The sequence below is a fragment of the Hemicordylus capensis genome, chromosome 3 (genome assembly GCF_027244095.1).
Source record: "Hemicordylus capensis ecotype Gifberg chromosome 3, rHemCap1.1.pri, whole genome shotgun sequence".
Classification (NCBI taxonomy): Eukaryota; Metazoa; Chordata; class Lepidosauria; order Squamata; family Cordylidae; genus Hemicordylus; species Hemicordylus capensis.
The window spans coordinates 258,632,749-258,652,676 of record NC_069659.1 but is presented as its reverse complement, the minus strand read 5'-3'; the positions used below and the strand labels follow the sequence as shown (position 1 = coordinate 258,652,676).

Below are 19,928 nucleotides of genomic sequence, written 5' to 3'. Positions count from 1 at the left end.
TGAACATGATGTGAATAACTGCATGTGCACATGGATCTGAACGTGTATATACTGTATACTTATTGTATATGCATTGAATATAATAAGTGAATAGACTTGAGGAGACAAACATTGTACTAGGGGAATTTTTCCCTGTGATAAGGAAGACTAGCACTCAATCAATCCATCTTTATTACAGCCATAGACCAGCATAAAGTATAAGGGTGATTACATGTTAAAAGTGAGAGTAGATAAAAAGTGATTACATACAAAACAGTACATATTAATACTAAAAGGATTAAAAATACTAAAAATAGTAGATAATACACCAAAAGCATGAGGGCCTAAAAGCCTGAGAAGTAATAAAAGTCATAAAAATGCATGAAAGGCATAAGGGGGGGGGGCATAATGGATGTAAAAAGATTAGAAGACATGGGAAGACAGAAATACATAAAAGCCTGAGTAATAAAACTGGAAAACAGCCAGATTAAAGTTTATAAGGAACAGTAAAAAAGGGAGGCGCGTGAGCAATTGTAGGGCCCACCCAGAGTCACTGAGGGTCAGATTAAGACTGATAGGACTCACTGCCTGTCATCCGCCGATGAATGCTGATTGCAGCCGCACAGTACCTGGCGACACTATATGTGATGGCAGGCTTAGAGAGTAGCAAGGAGCTGTAGAATTGGCTCTGACAACCTGGATACTTGCTTAGCCATGGAAGGATGAGGGAGGCGCGTATGTCTCTATAGGACAAACAGTAGAGGAGAACATGCTCAGTAGTTTTGCTACAGCTGCCCCAGGCCACAGGGGCATAGTCGCTCTGCAAATGGGGTCCTTCTATAACAGCCTTCTAGCACTGCTGAAGGGAGGCCATGACAGCGAGCCAAAGTGAATGCCCTTCTGTGCTTTGGAACCTCCAGTTGGGTGAGGTATGCTGCTGGAGAAGCAGAATGACTGGCACTCTGACATTCCACATCTTGGGAAGAATATCTCCCCAAGTATTCTACTTGTCTCCATAGACAAATGTTGTACTGAAAACTGAGCAAAGAGGCACCTTTTAAAGTGGTGATTGTCTTATATTTAGCAGGGGGAGAGTAACTGTGTTCCTATCCAGCCCCAGCACAGCATCCCTCCAGTGGCTGTTGCTGGTGTCTACCTTATGTTTCTTTTTAAATTGTGAGCCCTTTGGGGACATTGAGCCATCTATATTTATTATTATTTGGTGTGTGTAAACCACTTTGAGAACTTTTTTTTGAAAAGCAGTATATAAATATTTGTTGTTGTAGTGGTATAGGGGGCAGGGCAGCCTGTCAGTGTGGAGGCAGGACTTGATGGCACTCTCCTTGCTTTGTCAGAACTCCTGAATAGGGCTATATATGCTCTGTAAACAGCTTTGAAAATTTTGTTATTGTAGAAAACTAGTATATAAATATTTTAAATAATATGTCTGCATTTTGGTCTAGGGGCACCATGAATCAACCTTACCTTGTTTTATTTTGGATGGATGCCAGATGTATAGATCTGGTATTGCAGATTGACACCAGCTGGCATTTCTTTTTTTTGAATGTGATGTCTGATTGACTAGATTTCTGTTGAACTTTTCTGGAGTTGCTTAGTGAGTTGTGCATGAATACTACATCATCAAAATAGACCACCACCCAGGAATATCTGCTAGCAGCAGTGCTTTCATAAGCCTTTGAAAGATCCCTGATACTCCTATATTCATATTTCATAGGAAGCTGTCTTCTTCTACTGAGTCAGATCCTTGGTCCATATAGCTCAGTATTGTCTACTCAGACTGGCAGCAGCTTCTCCAAGGTTGCAGGCAGGAGTCTCAGCCCTATTTGGAGGTGCTTCACACAAAAAGCTCCTTGATGGTTTACATATCAGCAGCATTATTATCCAATATCAATTACTGATAACTTTGAATAAAGTCAGCTTTAGAGAAAGATTTCCCTCCCTTAAGAACACACAATAACTGTTAAATGGCAGAAACTGGTCATGAGTCTTGTTTAGTACCTTATTTATAGTACATTGGTAATCCCCACAGATGTGAACACTGCCATTATGTTTCAGGACAGGAATCGCCCAGTTTTCATGTACACCCAAACCAGCTGAAGGACTATTTTCTAGCAACCTTGTTTTCTAGCACAAGTAGAGGGATGATTTGGATGATCTCCCCTCTCACATGAGCAAAGGACATGTTGCAATCATGACCATATGTTTTTGAGTGATGTCGGGGGGGGGGGGTGTTCACACCAGCAGCCCTGACATTATCACATGTAGGACTGCTGCAATTTTTAATACTTATTTATTTATGTATTTATTTAACACATTTTAATACCACCCAAAATGCAAGTTCTCTGGGTGACAATAAAAACAACCAATAAAAAGATTAACACATTTCAACAATTAAAATTTAAAACATTAAAACTATTAAAACACCATTAAAACAATGTCCAATTAAAAGCCTGGGTGAACAAATGCATCTTGACTGTCTTTTTAAAAGTTGTAAGAGATGGGGAGGCTCTTATTTCAGCAGGAAGTGTGTTCCAAAGCCTTGGGGCAACAAAGGAGAAGGCCTGTCCATCCCCAAGTAGCCACCAGACGAGCCAGTGGCAACTGCAGATGAACCTCTCCAGATGATCTCAATGGGTGGTGTGGTTCATAGCAAAGAAGATGCTCTCTTAAATACCCAGGTCCCAAGCTGTTTAGGGCTTTATAGGTTATAAGCAAAACCTTGTACTTTGCCCAGAAACTTATCAGCAGCCAGTGTAGATCTTTTAAGATAGGAGTGATATGGTCTACCCAGAAACCAACCTGGTTGCCGCATTCTGGACTAACTGCAGTTTCTGGACTATGTACAAAGGCAGCCCCACATAGAGTGCATTGCAGTAATCAATTCTGGAGGTGACCAGCAGATGTACTACTGTTCTGGGGTCATTTATCTCAAGAAATGGATGCAGCTGGCATATCAGCTGAAGCTGATAAAAGGCACCTCTGGCCACTGCCTCAACCTGGGACACCAGGGAGAGATTTGTGTCCAGAAGCACCCTCAGAATGCATTCCTGTTCTTTCTGGTGAAGTGTGACCCCCATCCAGAACTGACAGATCAAAATCATCTCCTGAGTTCTGACCCCGCACAATAAGTACCTCCATCTTATCTGGATTCAGCCTCAGCCTGTTAACTCTCATCCAGCCCATCATTGCCTCCAGGAAGGCATTTAGGGAGGTTATGCCTTCTTCTGATGATGTTGACATGGAGAAATAGATTTGAGTGTCATCAGCATACTGATAGCACCCTGCACCAAATCTCCTGATGATCTCTCCCAGCGGTTTCATGTAGATGTTAAACAACATCGGACACAATATGGAGCCCTGAGAGATTCCATACCAAAGTTCAGTTTTTGAAGAACAACAGTCCCCAAGAGACACCATCTGGAATCTGCTCAAGAGGTAAGAGTGGAACCACTGCAAAGCAGTGCCTCCCAACCCCCTCAGACACTCCAGAAGTATACTATGGTTGATAGTATTGAAAGCCGCCAAGAGGTCCAAAAGGACCAACAGAGTCACACTTCCTCTGTCAATTCCCAACTGGAGATCATCCATCAGGCTGACCAAGGCAGTCTCAAGCCCATAGCCCACCCAAAAGCTGGTCTGAAATGGGTCTAGATAATCAGTTTCGTCCAAGACTGCCTGGAGTTGCGAGGCCACTACCCTCTCAATTACCTTGCCCAGCCATGGAAGGTCGGAGACAGGCCTATAGTTGCTCAACTCTGAGAAATCCAAGGCAGGCTTCTTCAGAAGTGGTCTAATAATTGCCTCTTTAAGGCAAGGAGGCATCCTGCCATCCCTCAGAGAAGCATTTATCATCTCTATGAGGCCTTCTACAACAACCTCCCTGCCAGATAGTATTAGCCATGTCGGGCAAGGGTCAAGAGAACAGGTGGTAGGCCGCATCACTCCAAGCAGCTTGTCTACATCCTCACGAGTCACAAACTGAAACTGATTCAGCCTAACCACATAAGAGGGGTTGCTGGACACCTCTAATCAGACACTGTAGTAATTGTGGGGTCTAAATCCAAGACGGCCCGAATACAAGAGATCTTATCAACAAAAAACTCATTAAACACATCACAGCGGGTAATAGATGGTTCCAAATTCTGATTCAATAGAGGATGGGCACTCACTAGCCCTCTCACAACCCTGAATAATTCCGCCGGATGTGAACTTGCTGACACAATACGGGCCGAAAAGAATCACTTCTTTGCCACCCGTATTGCTAGAGCACAGATCTTCAAATGTGCTCTATGTTGTAATCTGTCAAATTCAAGTTGAGTCTTCCTCCACTTGTGCTCCAGTCATCTACCTTGCCACTTCAGCTGCCGTAGTTCTTCCATATACCAAAGGGTCAATTTTGAAGCGGGTCAAAGAGGACGCTTAGGTGTGATCATGTCTACTGCCCTGGTGAGTTTGCTGTTCCAGTTCTCCACCAGGGCATCAACAGGATCACCAGCAGAGCAAACACTAAATCCCTCCAAGGTTTCTTGGAACCCTATTAGATCTAATAACCTTCTCAGGCAGACCATTCTAATGGGCCCTTTGCCCCTGCGGAGGTGGGATGTGGTTGTAAGTCCAACTTTAACCAGATGGTGGTCCATCCATGACAATGGGGAAATCACAGGAGTCCTCACCCACAGAACACCACCCTGATCAGGGTGAAAGACCAGATCAAGGGTCTGACCTGAAATGTGCATCAGTCGCGAGACCCTTTAGGATAGGCCCATAGTTGTCATGGCCACTATGAACTCCTGAGCTACCCCAGACAAATTGGCCCCAAAATGGACATTGAAGTCCCCCAGCACCACAAGGCTGGGAGACTCCAACACCAAACCTGTGACCAAGTCCGTCAGCTCAGTTAGGGACTCCATAGGGCAGCAGGGTGATCGGTACACCAACAGAAGTCCCAGTCTATCCCTGGTCCCCAAACTGAAGTGCACACATTCAATATGGTCAGACACTTCCACAGGGATCCTGGCGATCCTGGCAATGCCTTTGATCATCTGAACCAGACCTATATGTGAGTCCTTGAAAGTATGGCACTCTGAAATGCAGATTCACTTGGTTTATGTTGCCACCAACAACTTAAGTCGGTGTGCAGTTTACTTGGCTTACATGCTTTTGTTGATGAAGGTCTCTGTATTTGCTGATAGAACAACCTGACCATAATCCTTATAAACACCATGTGAATTAGGTAAGAGTTGCTAACCCCATAATGCAGACGGTGAACAGGGGGGAAGATAATAGCTTGCCCTTGGGCATCCTGTTAATTTATTGTTGAGCTGAGATTTGAACTTGGAAGGGGGGTGGGATCCTGATCATAGCTCATACCCTTAAACACGAAATGACACCAACAAAACTTGAAGTTTATAAACATGTTTAATTCTACACTGGGAAATCATTCTACTGAAATTGAGCGTGTGCATTCATGCTTTCTAAAGAACATTAGGACAGGAATTTTAACTTTTCAACCAACATTTTTATTTTTTTCAAGCTGCTTTTCTCCATTTGTTTTATTTCCACTCATTGACTAGGATTCCTACATTCAAAATGAAGGATGCCATCTTAGGATCATTAAGTGTTCCATAATAATAATGTAGACATAGATAAGATAAAGTAAAATGTGAGGCTGCCATTTTCATTTATGAAAGAGTAAAGTGATAGCATAAAGCTATTAATCAGACTAAACAACTTAATGTATAATGGCTTTCCTAAATCCCTTTGGGATAACAAATCATAAAAATATGGTGTATAGATTTACCAATATCCAGTAATATATATTTCATTGAGGCAAGGCTGAGAGTTACACATTAGGATCAATGGGCAATTAAAAGCAAGATCAGTGTTTAAAGAGCATTAAAAATCTCCATATCACATTATCAATGGCCAGGAAGCAATGAAGATAAAGAGACCAGCAGGAAAAAGATGCACAGTGTTCTCATTAGAGTTTCAGGTTTAACATCCTGCAAAAGGAAAATGAAGCTACCATTTTTCATTCTTTCACAGTGTAAAGAGGAAGCATTTGGTGGAACATAGGAAGCTGTTTCATACTGACTCCATTCAGTCCATCTTGTTCAGTATTAAGTATACCGAGTGAAAGCAGCTCTCCGGGGTTTCAGACAGAACTCTTTCCTAGCCCTACTTGGAGATGCTAGGACTCCAAGATAGAACCTAGGACTTCCTGCATGCAAATCATTTTCATTATTACTGAGCTACATCCACAACTCAACACCTAGTACATTAACATATAGGGATCAATTAGGCCTGCACTAGTGATCCATTTCACTGAATGCAGCCCACCGGTCATGTATGGTGGCCCACCTGGGACTCAAGAGGTTTCCTACTTTTGCTGCCTGTCTGATAATCCAAAAACAGAGGAATGGACACCTAGTAGATCACAATTCGTCCTGGTAGGCTGCATATAGTTTTGAGCAAACAAGTCTGTGTCAAACAAGTCTGTTGTGTACTTTCCACTGTGAAAGGTGAGAAGTTCATATGAAGGTTTTCTACAGAGAGATCTCTGTATCTAGAGACCATCTTCTAAAAAGTAACATTCCATAACACCAAATGATTATTAGGGAACATCAACCTTATTTTGTTCAAATCTCAGACTTTGATCAAGTATAAAGCAAAACCTGTAACATTATTATCATCTCTGACTTGGTCATTCCTGACTGATTCCTCCCTTTTCTGCAAGAATAGGAACTGTCCCTGGAAAAGACAGATATCTTTTCTGCTAGGATATCCTAAATCCAAAAGGCAGTCATTGAACTTACATTGGTCATAGTCCATTTTCTGGCAGTCCTGCAGGCTTGTAATGGGCCAGTATGCCTACCTAGATTAGAGTAGTCCTTATTCACAATCCCAGTCAAGCCACTGTTTTCCAGGGTAACCAGAGAGATGAGGCAAGCATATAAGCAGATAGATATTGGTATATGCATGTGTAAAGAAGAAAGATTGGATTCCCAAAGGCCTAAAAACAGTGTCAGTAAGATGTCTAATGATATTGGCTTATCTGAAGTGAGAGCATAGGACTTTTTCATCATGGAGAATGCAGCATAAATACAAAAAGATGCAGAAATAATGACTCAACCCACAGACATTTCTATGAAGAAGTCAATCACTTTAGTTCTGGAAATATGTTTGCCATGTTCTGCAAAGAATCATAAAATGAAAGATTAACACACCCTTAAACTGCACACTTTTAAAATCAAGCTATATTGTATCAAGGATTGTGTACTAATCCCCAGAAGGCAACATTAGTTTTACATCTTAGAGCCAGGGTAGGCAACCTTGACTCCTCAGCTATTGTTGAACTACTGAAGAGTCAAGGTAGTTCAACAACAGCTGGAGATCCAAGGTTGCCGACGCCTGGACAGAGATAGTTACATTATAAATACTTTTTAAAAGGTATACTGTACTGTGCAAATGTTGGCACCTATAAGACCAAAATCCACATGGCTGTAACTGTCAAATGTGAAACATAATATAAAATGATAGAATGAGGGTACGTCCTCTCTAAAGTGTACAGTATATGCCTTGGTGATGGATTGCACAAGGATGGGCTCCTAGTGAGGATTCCTCCATGTGGCTTTAAGATGTGTGGCCAGAAAGCAGATCTCTTTACCTTCACTCCTTTCTAACCCTTCTACCATCCTAGAGGAAAGATCATGGGAGACAAAGCATCAGAGACCTGTTTCTTGTTCTGTTGCTATTTTGTTTCTAGATATAAAAATGTGGAAAGGTGTAATGTGTGTATCATGCCAGAATTATGAAAACACTTTTTATAATAAAACAGAGGGGGCCTTCAAAAGCTCCTAATTAAATCTCACACATAATTGCATGATCACCGAACCTCACACTCATGTACTGCAGCCACACATCTGCAGAATAATTCAATTTCCCTTCCTCAGACATGAGAGAACCGTAGTGACAATACACCCAACTTGCATAAATACAAATGTAAGATCTTCGGTGAAGCAGTAAACAAAATTGCCACATTGCCAGATGAACTGTACTGTACCCAGGCGCTTCACCTTCCCTCTGGAGTACGGTGGTCTTTTCTCATGCCAGCTGTGAAATCAGTGCAGCTGGCCTACTTTAATTTTTTTCACCACTGTCTCCAGTTTACATCTTCCTTCCTCTCTCATATGAGGAGCCGCCTCTACATTGCATTGGGGTCTCATAAGTTTGAGACATACTTAATTGCATTAGTTATTTTTTCAAAAAACTGTTAGCCCAACATTTGTAATATTTACAAGAGCACAGTTTCACTTTGGAGAGAAATAAGTGAACTGAAACACTAAAGAAAAAGCACTAGTTAAATTATATATGACTGTTGGACTAGCTGATCCTAATGGGCCTCGGTGGCTTTAAACTGTACAAATGTATAGTTATGAAAATCTAAGCAAGTAATGCAGTATCATGTCAAGAAAAGGAAGGCATACAGACCCAATATTTTTCTTTCTTTTTACAGAGGCGGAGCTGTAATGGCCTTTCAAATCAGCTTGGACATATTGATGCAATTCAGTGCTTAGATTTGGGTAACTAGATTTATGTGTTAAACCAAATATGTTGGATTTATGATTTTGAATGCTGTGGACAATCTCCTACCACTGAATTGAACAGAAGTTGCACAAAAACAACTGCTTTTCTCTTGAAAATGTTTCTTGTGGATATAACCCCTCATATCTAAATTGTTGTAAGATGGATAATAGGTATACTGAAGATGTATATACAGGGATATGAACAGGCGTAGTCTGGACTTTACGTCTGTCATGGTTCTCCAATCACAAGTGCAAGGGCAAATATTTTGTACAGTGCACAGAACTGATTATCCTGACCATCTCAGATTTCTTTTTCCAAAAGCCAAGTTTCTAACTCTTATAATCATAAGTCTGTAGCTAGGCCTGAAAGGCTGTGGACAATGCCTCATGAAACACCAGAAGCCAGGGAGAGATGGAATAGGACTTCCACTGGTTCCCAGGAAGGTTTTACATTGCATTGCAGAGCTCTGGTGGCTCTGCCTAGCTTCTTGGAATGATTAGCAGAAATTTGGGGCAGGAAATTGAAAAAATCAAAATAAATGTATGCATTTAATTAATTTTCATAATATGCACAGGCTACAGAATTCAACTTTTCTTGGCACAAAAATTGGGTTAACTTGGGAAGTTTTGTTTGTTTTCAGCAAAAACCACTCCAGTCACTTTTCATATAAGTAGTATACAGTCATCCCTCATCAACCGAGAAGGTTCCATTCCAGCAAAACCTCGCCGTTGGCAAATATGCAGTTGGGGAGCCATTTAAGTCTATGGGAAATGGGGTTAGGGGAACCATGGCCACAAAAAGACCTAAAAATAAAGGGAAAATGCTAAAACTCACCAAAAATCGTGTAATATTGCCAAGAGTCACCAAAAAGAATGAGCAGATCGGCCTCTGGAAATTTTTTTAACCCCCCCAAATCACTCAAAGGCATTTTAAATTGGCAAGTGACAGCAAGGTAAGCAAGGGTCACCAAGATGAATAAGAAGTTCAAACCTCTGAACTCTCCCAAATCACTGATCCCTCCGCCATCACTAAAAAAACCTCACCAACTGTGGATACTTGGCTTGCAGTTGGCAAGACCTGTCACGATTTCCCATTCGCATATACTCAAAACCACGGTTGGTAAAACTGTGGTTGATGAGGGATGACTGTACATTCATACCAAATACAAAGCAGCACATCGACAATGGAAATAGAACTGGATGGGTTGTGGTTTGTTTTTGTTTTGTTTTGTTTTAGAGAATATCAGAATAATGGATGACATCCTGACAAACACTGAACCCATGCAAGTAACCAAAAAAAAGCATGTGTGCATTGCCTGTGGCCCCACTTCTGAAGCACTGACATCAGGGGTGTATCTAGGGTAGGGCAGGCAGGGCACGTGCCCCGGGCGCCACTTGAAGGGGGGCGCCATTTTCTAAAATTTAAAAAATCTAAAAAATGGCCACCAAAAACAAAATGACACATACTCAAATGGACTCTGTGAGGCCCTAGGCCAGGCCACGCCCCACAGAGGCCATTTGAGCATGCGCAGTGACCATTTTGTTTTGAGCAGCCATTTTTAAAAATATATATATTTTTAAAAATGGCCATGACACATGCTCAAATGGTCCCTGTGAGGCCCTGGAGGCCAGCGCAGTAAGGGGGAACCTTTGCAGACCCCTCCACAGCCTTTAGAAAACCTCCTGAAGGGGCTACAGGTTAAAAAATATGTATTATATAAGTCACTGTACACATATTTAGTTTGGCACTATGTACAGAGAATCAGGGCTTGTGAATATTGAGCTGAAGCATATGAGCTAGGATTGTATTCATTTGCTCTTACTTTGCTTCTTATGATAAGTGAGTTAAATGTGGTGTCTTAATAATATGGCTATTAATGGTGAGTTTGTCTTTGAATCAGTGTGAAATCCTTAGTATTAAGACTCACTGGGAGTTTCTTGCTCTCTTTCTCTCATTTTAACTGTCTTTATGAAATACTAGAATATATTCCAAGCAGTGACACAGTTTACTCTGAATATCCTTTAATTATTTTCAGAGTATCTTGGAAAAGTCAAATTCTCCATTTATTTTTAAAACTTATATAATAGTGATGCTGCAATGCATAGTAGACAATTAGGCAGGCACTTCTGTTTAGTTTTCCAAGTACACCTCCACATAGTATTTGGGTATTTCATGAGCCCCAGCATACTGAAATTTGTAGTTTTCCAGCATTTTTAGGTCTGGCTACATCCACTGCTAAATAGTTTTTGAAATATTAAAAGATTAACGAGCTTGACTTGTATTTTTCAGCTGATATTATTGTAAAGTTATCTGAAAGATGGGTGTCAGATGCTTGGACAGGGAGCGCAATTTCAGTGCTTGCCCTAGGCGCTATTTTCCCTAGATACACCTCTGACTGACATTCATGTGGGGGTGATTTTTGCCAAGCCCATTTCCCCACATAAGTGCTCTGTGCAACCTGAAAGTAGGTTCCCCAGGGTCCTGCAACACTCAGGTATACTTTTGGGTTGCCTTCAGGTATACTGGGTTGCCTTCAGGTATACAACCCTCAGGTATACTTCTGGGACTGGCAGACAGAGGAACAGCAAAAATTTCCATTGTTCCCATCTCCCATGTGAGCATCCACACTTCAAGAGCTACTTTTTGCTTGCATTGGCACAGCATTAGTCAGGATGTTGATGATGGTTTTTAAAAAATAAAAATAAAAATCATGTGGGCTTAAATACAGAAGAGCCATAAGGGGAGAGGAATTCCATTCTACTCACAGAAAAGGATCCCTGGTTTTTGCTGATTCTCGCTTCCCAAGTCAGCCAACCACACTGTATCTCATGCTGCTCCAGATGGGGCTGAGGCAGCTGCAGCAGGCAGGGGAAAGCAGGAGAGCCTCAATCTACTCATCAAGTTAAGGTCCAAGCTATTTTATATGAATAACAATCACTAGTTATATCAGAATAATGGTACTAAAGTTCCTTTCGACCTACCGAAATCAACCAAATCAAGTTCATCTAAATCCAGTGCAAGTATACCTCAGTTAAATTTGCTTATTGGATTGTACTGGTGTACATGAAGGTCAATGGTAGTAAAGATTTTTAAATATGAATACTCCATCCTAGCTTGTGCTGAATCAGGATGTGCAGAACACACAATAAAATTATCAGAGCCCTAGCTTATGCATTCATTTCAACAGCATAAAGCCCTTAAATGTCCTGGACTCAACAAAGGGGCGTAGGGAGGGTATAGGCAGCCCATGTGCTCACGGGCAGTGGCCTCTCCCCAACAACGGCAGCTGCAGCAGTGCCCTCCCTCCCTTCCTCTGGTTGCAGTGACCCCCACCCCCCGAGTAAGATGGTGGTGACACCCTCACCAAGTGGCAGTGGTGGCTCCCCCCTGTGGTGGTGTGCTTCACGTGGTGTGACACTGGGGATGGGGATCATGCAGGGGTAGAAGGGGAACTCTGTGGCACTGCTGGAGGCTTCAGTGCTCCTGCCACTTCCTTCAAGGCATGTGGGTGTGTGCCCTCTCCCTCCCTCCCTCTCATTCTCTCAGCCTCCCCGCCACAGAGACATACAGCAGCCCCTGGAGTGACTAGCCAGCAGGGTGTGGGGAGGAGAGCAAGGCAGCCCTAGAGAGCCTTGAGTCAGCCTCGGCGGCAGGAGCCCATGGGTTCTTGGAACCTGCACGCTCAATTATAGTTCCACCCCTGGCTCAACACATCTAAAATAGAGCCTCCACCCAACATTTTATCACAACTTTTAAGATCAACTGGGAAGGCCCTTCAATATATTACCTATGCATGAAATTAGAACCACGAGGGCATGCAGATAGGCAGGCATTCTTAGTAGCAACTCCCAATTTCAGAATTCTCTGCTCCTGGAGACTCACTAAAGCCCAACCCTGTGCAGTTTTTATTCAAACAGGTTTAATGGCTAGGGATAAGATCAAATTCTTATCATGCTTCAAGCCCTTAGGATGGAGTGAGTTATATGTAAAAAGTAATAAATATCTCCTTCTGATATCTATCTATCTATCTATCTATCTATCTATCTATCTATCTAATTTATGTACCACCTGATATGTGTATCTCTAGAGTGCTTTCCAGACTGTGCGGGAGAAAGTGGGGTAAAATCTGACAGTAGGCCTAGCATTTTGAAGCCAGTTAGAGTTAGCTGCTTCAGATTTTACCCCACTTCCTCCCTCACTGAGGCTCGGGGGGGGGGAGAGAAAGGAGGAGAGCAAGCAACCCCCACCCCTGGATCTGCACACAGGGCACTTCCCTGAGGGAGAAGAGAAGGAAGGAGTGGGGAGTGACAGCTTTCCCTCACCTCCTTTCCCCCTCCCCCTCAGTGAATTTGCACAAGGGCAGAGGACTTGTGCAAATAAAAAGGAAAAATCAGCAATTGACACACACACTTCTAAAAGCAAGCCACACTTCTACAGCTGCAATCCAATGCACTCTTACCTAGGAGGAAGTCCCCTAAACTAAAACATTTACTTCTGAGTAATCCCAGCTAGCCTGCAAACTGTTCTCAAAACTCAGAAAACCAGCTACTAATTCACAATGCACATACAACTTGTTAAGCCTGGAATGCCAAGATAAGATCCAAAAAAGGCTGTGGCTATGCAAATAGCACCCTGCTGTTCCAATATACAAGATGGTGTCAAAACCCAGAACATATGAATGGACAGCAAGCCTAGACGCAGTGAAGCAATTTCAAGGTGCCATGTGGAAAGTCCCCAGGCGGTGATTTATAACAACTAAACGTATTTATTTTTTGTGTATTTAAAACATTATCCCACCTTTCCACTATAACAGTATCCCAGGTTACTTGCAACTTCAATAAAACAATTAAAAAGATAACAATAATGGCTGACATACACAGCAAGGATGCACTGGTACAGCAAGAGATCAGGCTAACAAGACTTCCCAACTAATTGCACTAGGGCAATTGGAAATCAGTTGTTTTTCATACCCCCCTTCCCCAGGAAGCCCTCTGTGCCATCACAAAATATATCCCTGGGGGTTGCACAACATTTTATTTTGTCAATAAAATTTATGTTAAAATATAAATTATTTCTAATAATTTAATTAATTCATATTAGCAGCATAAAAAGTTAAACAGCATAGAACAAAATTATTACAGCAAGTTTTAAAACAAAAGAATGATTATAACAGATATTATAATAATATGTTAATAAAATAACAGATATTAAGGTAAGCACTGACGTGGGTGACTGAATTAATAAATTAACTATTCATTAGCTCTTGTTATAATGCCCGAAGCCACTGGCAGTCCATAGCTGAGTTGGCTATCTGAACCCAAATCTTTCAATGTAATGCTGTAATCCTAAGCATTAATGGGAGGGAAGTCTCTTTGAAGTCGGTGGGACCTATGGCTGGATAAAAATATGTAGGATTAAACTAGGGCTGCATTCTGACATTACACAAAACTGGAGTTACATGTGGCTGGGGTTCATGTAACTGCATGTCCAAATGAGTGAAATTGCAGTTTGTACCCTAACTCAAACCAAGGGTTTACTCACCAAACAACAATTTGACCCTCAGTTTGAAGTGAGGTCCACTGCTTTGGCCTCTGGTTTGTGGCTGCCTCCATTATGTTCAAATGCAAAACTGGAGGCAGCCTTCCCTGGGACCGGAGTTGAGGGAAGGAAACTCCTCTTTCTCTCTGTCTTGATTGTGCTGTTGTGACAATCAAAGGAGCATGCCCAGCAGCCAGCTCTCCTTCCTTTCTGCAGTCTTGCAGACTGCAGAGAGGAGGGCAGCACTTATGTCAGAATTCAGACAGGGAAGCTGGTCGAGGGGGAGCAGAACTGGGGGTCCCGGTTCTATGATATGTCTGAATTCAGCCTATAAGTAGCATTATGTACTGGACCATCTTGTTTTTATTTGTTATACTCTTTAGGCCTATAACTGATGGTCAGTTATAATCACAGTAGAAGCCTTCAGTGTTAACACAGGGCTGGTTCTCACAATTAGATCTGCAGAGCTCCTCCACCCTACACCAAATCCCAGATTACCAGTGTCGGCTATCTGTGCTACTCGTCTGAGTTTGCTTGCAGCAGATGATCACTTCCTGGTCCTCTGCCTGACATCATCCCTGCCAACACAATTGATTTTTGTGACTGTACACAGCTCCCAAATCTCAACTGGAACCTCCTCATCTAAGAACCAGACCATAATCGTGCAATGCTATTTGTTCCAATGGTAAGATTCCTTTAATCATGATTGGGGTGGTGTTATATGGAGGTTGAGAGTCTTGATATGAATTATACTGGATGAATAAGGAGCCCTTCAGGAGAGCTCTAAAGACCCATATTATTAGCTTGGCTTTTAATATCTAGTTTTAATTTTAATCTGGTTTAAAGGTTTTTTAATTTTAATTGTTGTATTATGTGTTTTTGATTTTAATATAAACTGCCCTGAGCCACTTTAGGAAGGGCAGTATATAAACTGACTGACTGAATGACTGAATGAATAAATAAGCAAGCTTTTATTCTGAGTTCAATAGTCTAGTATTTGAGAGGAGTCTTCTGTCAACTTTCCAAGGAAAAAAGAAGACAAATAATTTAACCTCTGATATTAGGTCCATCTCTTAGTTGGTTGAGCAGGGAGTGGGGGAACAAAAATACAAAATTGTAATAAATTATCTTTTAAAGAGCCACATCTACCATATGCTTATGTTGCTATACGTATACTTAAAACTATATTCAAAAACAGCACTGAACTAAAATGAACATGGACTAGAACAGTTATCTGCCCTTTGTGTTAAGGAAATGCCGATATATAGCAGATATTACATAGACTAATAGCAGTTATTACACAGGATTTCTGGTGCGCAGTTATGATGTAAATGTTGTACCAAATCATATTGAAAGAACTAATAAAAAAGACATGTCTTCTAAAAAAATTAGTTATACTGTTTCCTAGCAACCTTACATAATCCTGATGATGATGGTGGTGGTAGTGGTGGTGTTTGAAGAGTATTTATCCTCACCCAGTTGCAAATTTTACATTCAGGCTTTTTAAACACATTATAAGGTCAAGCACATGGCCTTATTTTGTGGCTGGGAGGGCTGGTATGGGAAGGTAGGGCAGAACCTACCTGCCCCCTAGATCAGGCATCCCCAAACTGCGGCCCTCCAGATGTTGCTGAACTACAACTTCCAGCATACCCAGCCACAAAAAATTGTTTCTAGGGATGTTGGGAGTTGTAGTTCAGCAACATCTGGAGGGCTGCAGTTTAGGGATGCCTGCCCTAGATGATCAGTGGTTCCCTCTTTGGTGCGCTGCTGCACACCCACACAATCCGCGCTATAGCTGAAGGCTGGGAAAACAAGCAGCGCAGTGCATTTAGGGATCCTCCCATGAGTCAGGCACTTTAGGCACCCAACTGTGTGTATGCTTCGGCTGCATGCAGCCTAAGCATACGCATGACCCCGACAACAGAATGTACCCTTCACCCTGGCTAAAGGCCGCGGTTAAAAATTGGGTTGAGTGGAAGGGCAGCACCAGGATAGTGCTCAATTCTGGCACAGCACACGAGCAGCCCAACCCAGGCTCGGCTGCCCTAGCCTGGGTTGGGCTGCGTGTGTGAATAGGCTTAATATCTTGGGATGAGGAAAATACAATCAACATATACATGCATCACCCTTTGCAAGTAAGCATTTGACTATGTGTTTCTAAAAGAAATGTACTTCTAATTTCCAGAGAGAGAAACATTATTAATCAGAAAATCACTTCTAAGAAGATCATATAGCAAATCCTATGGGCCTTTGTGAGGACATGTCAATTCAGCCTAGAGGGGTCCAGCATCCATACAAGTATGACTCATTTTGGGCCACGGCTCTTAACTCAAGTGCTTCTGCATCTGTGCTTATGCCCGAACCTTCTGCAGCACACAAATGCCACAGAGAACTTTTGAACATCTTTTTTCCACTTACAAAGTACAGAATGCTACCATGGAAAGATTAATGGTTTGACAAATGACTTCTACATCTATCCACTTCTTGAGAGAGAAACCTTGAAAGGCCTTATATAGAATCAAAATTTTATCTGTAGTAGCAATGGCAGTTGGTTGAATTCTGGACAACATAAAGATAAGGCATCTCACTTCTTAGTACAATTGTTTTACAATTAATTTCTAAAAGTCCTTCACTGTTTCTCAGAGCTGACATTAGCTTTCATAGGTATTGAAAGTATGAAACAGTTCAACTCTGTGTGTCCACTCAGCATCTAATTTACAAATTACAGGTGCATGCATCTCAGTGCTGATTAGAGCCTTAGTGGAGTTTATTTTCCATTTACAATTCCTAAGTCAGAAATGTTTGCGGGGAAATAGTGTATACCATCAAGATCTTACAAAAACCAGGGTAACATTCCCAGAAAAAAAGCATGTGGTTGCTCCACCAAATTCTGCTGCAGTTACAAACATAATCCTGAATCACAGAATTGCAGGCCTAGAAAAACCTGAACGTGTTTCAGCTCAGTTCCCATCCAAGAGTCAACACCCTAGCAAACTGACCTGTATCATTTTGTGGTATATCAAAGCAGAGAGAAGAAATAGTCAAATTAAATCATGCTGAGGATGTGTCATGGGACAAGGGATACATTTGGACATAGAAAAGAAATCCTTTCCAACACCATATGTGCCATTATTTCATATAACTTCACACCAATTAATTCAAGATTTGACCTATAAACTGCTACCTAGCTGCTTCTGTTAAATATACAGCTCCAACGAGTTAGCTGACATCAATATTAACAAATTTCATTTTGAAGTTTAATTCCCCAATGACCAAAACCCTATTGCTTTACATTGGGGAGCCCAAAATTCTCTCTTCCACATCTCATCAGTAACTGGCAAAAATTCTCATTTCCCTGATAATACAAGGCTGGGAAGAGTGCGAAATCCACCAGCCTCCCATAGTGAGAATCTAAATTATTTTTCACTACCTTCAGGGAAAAGAAGATGGGGGTGAACACTGTGACAGAGTTACAGAAATGAATTTTGAGGTCTTTTCACATGGTTTAAAGTAGCTGAGTGATGGTTTGCATGTTTTAATGATAACTGCTATTTCTGCCAAGTCTGTTATGGGATAATTGAATCATCATGTTAAGCTAATGGATTCTTTGCCACAGCAATGGATGCATGAAGGGAACCTATCATTTAATAATGACAAAAACAGTGGTTACTTATTAAAAAAAGGAACTATCTCATCTCAGAGATGTTCTGTCATTGCTGTACTAAGTACACACTTCCAACATTCCCATTTTCTACTGTGCAGTCCATTTCCACACAGCTTGCACCTTCCTGAATATATTCTAGTGACACTGCCACAAAAATTATCATGGGACTAAAGTTAAACTGAGGTGTCTGCAGTGAGAGGAAGTCACTGGTTTTGAGGAGAGCCATGGCTGCCCTGAAAATCATGTGGGCCATCAGTTGCTGGGGACTGAGGGGAGAATGAGGCAAGAGGTTGGGACACTCCAAGACATTTTGCTGCCTGATCTGAAAGACAATATCAGGCACCCACCCATTGGGATGGAGATGCTCAGCATTCTCAGGCCCTGGTGCTGAAGCAGCAGCAGTGGCATATAAGTGTTACACAGTTGCTGTGCCCCAACCGGGCAAGGAGGGGGAAATGAACAGCATGTCTCAGTGGGGTGAGGAATAATGGTAGCAGCAGGCAGCAGGGATGCCTGTGGGGCAAGGCAGGAGCTTTCCACCCCCTGCACCCCTCATTATGCCCATGCCTGAGGTGATCATCTCTCACCCTACCTCATAGAAGGGCCACTTCTGCAAAAGGTGATGTTCACAAGTTTCCTTCCAGATGTTAAACTGAGTACGATATTCTCTTCTGCTCTAGTAAATGATCTGTATGTCACCTTTCTGCCTTATAAAGGCAATCAAGGTAGTGAGCAACATAGCACAACAATACAAATAATAATGCCATGGCAAATCCGAAACCAGTACCTAAAAGCCAAAACACAATAATCAGCCATCCCAGTGAACAAGACAATACAAAGTGGTGAACCCAAAAGACTACTGTAAGGAGATGTACACAGTACTTGGAGAGTGAGCCAGCAGAGGTCGTCGTGGAAACCATATATGGAATGTTCAGGGCGGTGATTCAAGTAATGGCACGTGGTGACAGCTGGGGCAGGCAGTTAGGAGATAAGAGAGAGACTGGTTGGGACAGAAGAAGGAGCTGAGCGCAAGAGCTCCTGTGTGAGACTGAACAAGGGAGTTTGTTTAGGGTGGTTTTGTGAGAAATCTTGGTAGTTTGTTGTTCAGAGTCTGTAAGCTATTAGTGAACTGGAGCAGTACTCTGAGTGTGGAGTTTAAAGTCTGGGATTCAGATGAGATTCAGATGAGATTCAGTGGGATTCAGATGAGAAAGGTGTCTAGGGGCAAAACTACACATTAAACAGACATGAAGTCCAGGTCGCTACACCAAGTTCCACAGACAGAGTAAAATACACGTGTCCTAAATGATTTGGCATACCCAAGAGCTACAACTAAAAAGAAGAATAAAACTCTCTGTGTTGTATTTAACAGCTGACTGAGACAGCAACTATGTAATGAAGTCTATGTGTCCTGCCTAGCAGAGATTCTGTTTCCATCTTATGTAAGTAATAAATTTATTATTATTTGTTTTTACACTTTAAGCTTTGTTTCTTTTTGTGCACTGAACATTTACCCCTATCCTGCACTCGCAGAGCTATATATCCAAGGAGAGATATTCCCTGAGAGCAGTGTAACAAACATTATCATATGGTGGCAGCATCTATATATTTAATTCGCTGAGCCGGCATATGTGCCCAGGATTTGGCAGCAGAACTCTCATGACAGGTTGTGAGACTACTGCCGCCAAAGGGAAAGAGTTGCGGGCAAGAAAAATGGCAGCGGGCGGTAGCGGCGGGCTGCAAAACGGCCTGAGGAGGCAGGCTCGGCTGGCCGCTGGGAGGCGGCAGGATGGCCTGGCCAGGTCAGGCCATCCCGGGTAAGGACAAGGAGGTGGTAGGAGGATGTGGGAGGCGGTGCTGGTGGCAGGACAGCCAGAGTAGGCGCCAGCGAGAGGGATGAGTGGGAAACAGGTGATGGTGCGAAGCCCTGGCTCCCGTTGGAGGCCGGGGTGGGAGGGAAACGGGTGGTGGGACTTCGCCACCCAGGAGAAGGCTTCTTTTTCGCTACCCACTGAGGTAAGATGCACAGTGTGGGTGGGGGGGAAGGAGGAGAGGAATGGAAGGGGAGGGAGGACAAGAGAGAGGGGAGCAGGAAGGAGGGCAAGAGAGTGTGGGGCAGGAGAGGGAGGGGCAAGAG

The 19,928-nt window shown here is 42.4% G+C and overlaps 1 long non-coding RNA gene across 1 annotated transcript; it reads right to left on the bottom strand.

The window, feature by feature from the left end:
• Window positions 1–5,437: 5,437 nt before the first annotated feature.
• On the bottom strand, window positions 5,438–18,661 carry LOC128351353 (uncharacterized). Its single transcript, XR_008319727.1, has 3 exons — window positions 18,384–18,661; window positions 11,352–11,441; window positions 5,438–7,192 (listed from the first exon to the last, which is right to left on the bottom strand). It is a non-coding gene; the product is annotated as an uncharacterized LOC128351353 (long non-coding RNA).
• Between the last annotated feature and the right edge of the window lie 1,267 nt (window positions 18,662–19,928).